The following is a 7,325-nucleotide window of genomic DNA, read 5'->3' as shown; positions in this document are numbered from 1 at the left end:
GTGGATCCCCAGGACTTTGACATATATCACTTCTGGTCATATTTCTTTAGTCAAAGAAAGTAATATCACTACATTTAAACTCAAAGTTAGAGGAAATATAATTCTACCATATATCTATATCTAGAAAGCAAAGATCTGGAAAAGCAAAGATCTAGAAAGCAAAGATCTGGAAATATCTGATAAACAGAGCTCACGGCTATTTAAAAATAAGAAAGTCCTGGATATCAAAGCAGAGAAATATATGCTCATTTGGGAAATATTTGGGAGACCTGGGTTCAATCCCTGGGTCAGGAAGATCCCCTGGAGGAAATGGCAACCCATTCCAGTATTCTTGCCTAGAAAATTCCATGGATGGAGGAGCCTGGTGGGCTACAGTCCATGGGGTCGCAAAGAGTCTGACACAACTGAGCGACTTCACTTCACTTTATTAGAGGATTAAACATCTGAATCTTTTAAGAAGCAGAAGTTCTTATTTTTGCCAGATATGGGGCAGAATTATAGACCAAAACCCTGACTAGAGCCTTTGAAAAGGTAATTTGTATATGGGTATGTTTTGGGAATTATAGGAATGTGGTGTCCCAGATGGTAAAGAATCTGCCTGCAGTGCGGGAGAGCTGGGTGTGACCCCTGGGTCGGGAAGATCCCCGGGAGGAAGACACAGCAGCCCACGCCAGTGCTCTTGCCTGGAGAGCCCCACAGACAGAGGAAACTGGTGGGCTACAGTCCACGGGGCTGCAGAGGTGGACACGACTGAGAGATGAAGCACAGCACATACACCCTTTTCACTTTGTACACAAGAATTACATAATATTTGTCTTTGGTTCTGGACTCCAACAAATTCAGACTCTGTCCTCAGGAAGGATGTCGTATTGAAGAAGTCATCTGGCCCTACATTAGCCTTTATCATCTGTAAGAGAAAAATGATAGTAACAGGCATCTTATAAATTTTTCAGGTTAAATATTATTCTAGCACAAGATGCAGAGTTCCAAAGATAGCAAGGAGAGTTAAGAAAGCCTTCCTCAGTGATCAATGCAAAGAAATAGAGGAAAACAATAGAATGGAAAATATTAGTGATCTCTTCAAGAAAATTAAGAGATACCAAGGGAATATTTCATGCAAAGACGGGCACAATAAAGGACACAAATGGTATGAACCTAACAGCAGCAGAAGGTATGAAGAAGAGGTGGCAAGAATACACAGAAGAACTATACAAAAAGATCTTCATGACCCAGATAACCATAAGGGTGTGATCACTCACTTAGAGCCAGATATCCTGGAATGCGAAGTCAAGTGGGCGTTAGTAAGCATCACTACAAACAAAGCTAGTGGAGGTGATGGAATTCCAGTTGATCTGTTTCAAATCCTAAAAGATGATGCTGTGAAAGTGCTGCACTCAATATGCCAGCAAATTTGGAAAACTCAGCAGTGGCCACAGGACTGGAAAAGATCAGTTTTCCTTCCAATCCCAAAGAAGGGCAATGCCAAATAATCTTCAAACTACCGCACAATTACACTCATCTCACACACTAGCAAGGCTTCAACAGTGAATTGAGAACTTCCAGATGATCAACCTGGATTTAGAAAAGGCAGAGGAACCAGAGATCAAATTGCCAACAACCATCGGATCATCAAAACAGCAAGAGAATTCCAAAAAAAAAATACTTCTGATTTATTGATTACACTAAAGCCTTTGACAGTGTAGAACACAACAAGCTGTGAAAAATTCTTCCAGAGATGGGAATACCAGACCACCTGACCTGCCTCCTGAGAAATCTGAATGCAGGTTAGGAAGCAACAGTTAGAACTGGACATGGAACAACAGACTTGTTCCAAGTTGGGAAAGGAGTTAAGCCAAGGCTGAATATCGTCACCCTGCTTATTTAACTTATATGCAGAGTACATCATGCAAAATGCCGGGCTGGATGAAGCACAAGCTGGAATCAAGACTGTTGGGAGAAATATCAATAACCTCAGATATGTAGATGATATCACCCTCATGGCAGAAAGTGAAGAGGAACTAAAGACCCTCTTCATGAAGGTGAAAGAGGCGAGTGAAAAAGCTGTCTTAAAACTCAGCATTCAAAAAACGAATTATCGTGGCATCCAGTCCCATCACTTCATTTCAAATAGATAGGGAAACAATGGAAACAGTGACAGACTTTATTTTCTTGGACTCCAAAATCACTGTAGATGCTGACAGCAGTCATGAAATTAAAAGACACTTGCTCCGTGGAAGAAAAGCTATGACAAACCTAGATAGCAAGAGACATTACTTTGCCAACAAAGGTCCGTCTAGTCAAAGCTATGATTTTTCCAGTAGTCATGTATGGATGTAGAGCCGGATCATAAATAAGGCTGAGCATCGAAAAATCGATACTTTTAAACTGTGGTGTTGGAGAAGATTCTTGAGAGTCCCTAGAACTGCAAGATAAAATCAGTCAATCCTAAAGGAAATCAATCCTGAATATTCATTGGAAGGATGGATGCTGAGGCTGAAACTCCAATACTGTGGCCACCTGATGCCAAGAGTTGTCTCATTAGAAAAGACCCTGATGCTGGAAAGATAGAAGGCAGGAGGAGAAGAGGATGACAGAGTACGAGATTGTTGGATGGCATCACCAACTCAATGGACATGAGTTTGAGCAAGATCCAGAAGATGGTGAAGGACAGGGAAGCCTGACATGCTGCAGTCCATGGGGTCACGAAGAGTCGGGACCAACTAAGCAACTGAACAACAACAAATTATTTAATACATGTAAAAGCCCTTAGTAAATTATTTTTAAAAATTATTAGCCACTGTTAAACATTCAAGCTTTCATAAACGTATATACATTCTTCATAGTGCTGTTTGTAATAGAAAATTTGAAATTCTTTACTGCTTCATCAATGTAAAAATTATCACAAGTGTGTGCAGAGAGCCAGAGCAGAAGAAAGAATACCAGAAATTTCTTTTTTTTAAAATAACACAAAATCATATATATTGATCTGGAAAGATATCCATAATATAATGTGTAATTGTGGAAGTACAAAAGCAAGTTGCAAAACACAATGCATAGCTTAGTTTCAAGAGTGTGTGTCAGGAAGCATTTAACAAGAGGCTTCCTGTGTGCTGTTTTGGATCTGTCAGGAACCCTCTGGCCCTTATTGATTCCTGAATATTCAGGAATTAAGAGGAGAGGCATGCCCTTCCCGGGGCTGAGGAATCCAGGCATTTCTCATGCCCATGTCTCTCTCTCTCTCTCTCTCTCTCTCTCTCTCTATTCCTGGCTAATTCCTTGGAGCGCGGAGGCCCGCTGAGCTCACTTTCTTGCCCGGGCTTCTAAGACCCTCTCAAGAAGGCGCACTGGGCCTTCACCCACTGGAGAGGGCGCCTGGTGCCTACGTGCAGCAGCGTGAGCGAGCCCTAAGAACAGGACTCTATTAGCTTTCCGAGTAAACCAGGGGATATCAGCCTCTCTCTCTCTTACTTTCCGAACCACCAGGTTCCGGCCCATTAAAGGACCAACAAGTGTGTATATATATACAAACTGCGATAAGTATATCAAGTCATAATAAGTCCTATAAAATACATTAACGATTATGTCATAGAGAGCAAACGGTTGGAAATAGAATGCTATTTCAAACTAGGTAATCAGAAAGGGTTTCTCTGAGCTGAGCTGTGAATGAGTAAAAAATTATAAATAAAAAAGTAATCACACCCCAGCACCCAGATATTGGTATGTAATACTATTCTTAAATAAAACAACAACAACAAAAATAGGACTCCTTGGAGAAATGACCGATTCTGCAATGGCAGAAAATAAGGAGGATGAACCTGCAGCATGATGCAGTACCAAAAAGTAAGAAAATGCTCAAGAAACAAAAGAACGGAGGCATGTCCAAGGGGTATAGCAGCTGACTAAAAGAGCTCCCAAGACCAAAGTTGGAACATTTAGCAGCAAAATAGGAAAGTTAGTATTGGAGTCACCTCAAAGTATAAGCTAATATATATGAGTCCATACTTATGTGAATGAGTAAATAAACAAATGCGGGAAGACAGACAAATCTCCCATAGTAAGAAATTGCAGGTGACCCACATGGATATGGTGCCCTCAAGGAAGTGGAGCATAATTCCATAACGCTTTGAGTGTGGGCTGAGCAAAGCAGCTTCCTTTCAGACAGCAGAATATCGAAAAGGGGGGACATGGTTAACTTTATAGGAAGCAATCTGACAAGCATCATCTCAGCCAAGTGATCAAGCTTAGGATCATCAGTGATAAGTCACAATGATAAAAGGTACCCTTGATATCATGAGAACTGCATATCACCTCTACAGTCTTCCTCTCAAAACCTATGATGCCAGTCTAATTATAGAAAAACATCAGATAAATCCCAACTGAAGCAATGTCTATGAAAAAAACCTGACCTCAGAACTATCTAGATCATCAAAACCGAGGAAAGTCAGAAATTGTCACAGGACAGAGGAGCCTCAAAAAACAAAACCAAAAAAAACCCCACAAAAAAACAAAAAACCACTCAATGTAATGTGGTGTCCTGAACGGGGTCCTTGAACAACAACAAAAAGTCCTTAGAGGAAAACAGAGGAATTCAAAGTATAAAGGACTTTACTTACTGCTGTCTCAATATTGTTTCATGGTTGCAATAAATGTGCCATACTAAATCAGGGAAACTACTACCTTTGCAACTTCTCTGTTAATCTTAACAAAAGAAGTTATTTTTCAAATTGAACAGGAAAAGAAATAAACTGTGATATATTCATGCAATTAAATACTATTCAACAATTAAATGAAACAGATTAATAATAACTATTATAACACAGCTGTATCTTAAGGATATTGTACTAAGTAAAACAAGCAAAACACACCAAAATTACATACTGTATGATTCCATTTACAAGGCATTCTAGTATAGGCAAAAATAGCCTATGGCAGTAGATGTGAAATCAGTGGTTATTTGGGGAATACCGTGTAAGCAAGAATTGACTAGGAAGAGACATGAGGAAATTTTCTGGGTTGATGGAAATGTTTGGTGTCTTAATGTATAGTTATCAAAATTTCTTGAATGGGATACTTAAGATCTAAATTTAAAATATATATTAAATATATTATAAATATATTTTATATAATACATATTCTATAATACAGATAATTATATAAATAAATATTACATATCTATACATAATATAGATATTTAATAAAATAATATTTTAATTTATAAAATATATCATAAATTATACATTTTAAATAAATAAAATATTTTAAAATTTAAAGTATACTAAATCAATTTTAAAACATATTATAAATAATTTAAAATATATAAACATAATTAAAAATTTAAAGTATATAAAACCAATTTTAACTATTAAATTGTGGAAGGAAGGAATAAAGAAAGAGAGAGAGGGAGAGACGGAAAAAATAGGAGAGAGGGAAGAGAGATTTTTGAAGCCTAGGACATTTGCATTATAAGAAAAATTAAAATTGTGTAAAAATTATGTTTAATTCATTTATTTAGACAAAAGCACTTGTTTTTAACCTTCCAGACACAAACGTAACAAAAATGGGATTTTATTGTTCATATTAGTTTGTAGTCATTTTCTAAATTAACCATATAGCTTATAATTTCCTTCAATAACAACAGCACCTACTGAAATACAAACATTGTACAATACTATTTTATCATATAACCTTGTAGAGATATGTGGCAAAACCTGCTGGCTCCCTCATTGGTGACACTTCAAGGGGCACCTGGGCAGGAATAGTTTTAAAGAAATCAGTGACTAGATAAACCATATCCATTTGGATCCTTTCCTAAAACGGAAATGCACTGAGAATGCACCTTCAGTACCGGTCAGGCTTTGGGCTTGTCTTTTGGGTGCCCACTCTCCCTTTGAAAGCCACTCTTTTCTCTCTGTCAACAGAAAGACACACTTCTCATCCACCCTGAGGATGGTGATGATGATAGTGGCGGTGGTGTCGATGATACAGGTCGTCAAAAGGGAAAATTCAAACTGTTGGTGTCGACTTTGTGATAACCAATGAAGCTAATAACTCCATAACAAACTCCTTTACAAGTCAGGTGGTTTTCAATTCTTGTTTTCAACAAAACTGAGAGTGAGTTGTCAACTGAGAGAGGATTAAAAATAATGTTTGACAGTAGACTATAATTTTTCACATTCTCTCAAGAGTCCAGGGAATTGAGTAACATTGCTCTAAAATAATTCCCTCCATTTCCATTTATTTATGGAACAAGGTATCTCAGTGCCTGAATCTATGAAAATAAAATCAGAAATATAGTTGACGTTATGCTTATACTTCCTGTCACTAGTAGTCATAAACAGATACAGAAATTAATTTTTTAAAAGCCTCATCCCTCTTGTTAAGATACATTTTTGTTTCATATTTGCCAAAATATATGCTATGCTTTTACTATTTTAATTAATTGTATGGCACCAATAGCTACAATGATAATTCAAAGAAACATTTTAATACTTAAAGTTTCCATTTCTATAAATGTTATTTATAGATAACAATAAAGTGATCAATAAAAATGCTGAAGCAGGAAAATGTATATTAGAAAAAAATCTTTAGAGCAAGCAGAATGAGAAAAGGAATGATAGAAAATTTCCAGCTGTTTAAATACTTGTTTATTTTTTAGATGGAGGATGGTGGCTATCGATTTGCAATGGTATTTACATTCCATTGGACATATTTTAATAGGTAACAAAAGAGTTTGTTTTTATACCAATATTTACAATGAGCCAGAAATTTTATTCTTCACATTCATATACGACTGTGATAAAAAATAAAAGCTAAAAATTTCAGGGACAATCTACACTTGATCTTAGCCAAAAGGCCGAGAAGCGATTCAGGGACAATCTAAAACTGCACAAAGTAGTCTATAATTTTTCAAGATTCTTTTAAGGGATATGTGAGCAAAAATGTTTGAAGACCTTACGCCTGCCCAACAGACATTCACTCCCTCTCCCTTTTATCACTTACACCAGAATTGCCAGCAATGTGCCCAGCTGAAATCCACCCTTCCAAGTCTCCTGGCAAACACGTATGGACAAGTGACTAAATGCCAGCTAATGACAGACTAAATTCTGCCATTCCTGCTTTCCACATGAGGTATGAATGCAATGGCTGGAGCTCCAGCAGCCACTTCTGACCACGCACTAAGAACTGCAGTATTGAAAGACAGAAGGAACCTGAGTTCCAGATGACTGTCACTCCTCTTTACCAACACCAAACTCCCTACACCCAAGTTTCTTTTAGGGGAGAAAAATAAATCCATACACGTCTAAATCACTATTATTTGGGGATTC

General features: G+C 37.4%; 1 pseudogene; it reads right to left on the bottom strand.

Annotated features, from left to right (window-relative positions):
• Nucleotides 1-6,723: 6,723 nt before the first annotated feature.
• LOC136143949 (U2 spliceosomal RNA) lies at nt 6,724-6,865 on the bottom strand (annotated as a pseudogene).
• Nucleotides 6,866-7,325: the final 460 nt, after the last annotated feature.

Source organism: Muntiacus reevesi, chromosome 10 (genome assembly GCF_963930625.1).
Source record: "Muntiacus reevesi chromosome 10, mMunRee1.1, whole genome shotgun sequence".
NCBI classification, from domain to species: domain Eukaryota; kingdom Metazoa; phylum Chordata; class Mammalia; order Artiodactyla; family Cervidae; genus Muntiacus; species Muntiacus reevesi.
Note: the sequence above shows the minus strand (reverse complement) of the source record. Positions and strands in the feature narration are given on the sequence as shown.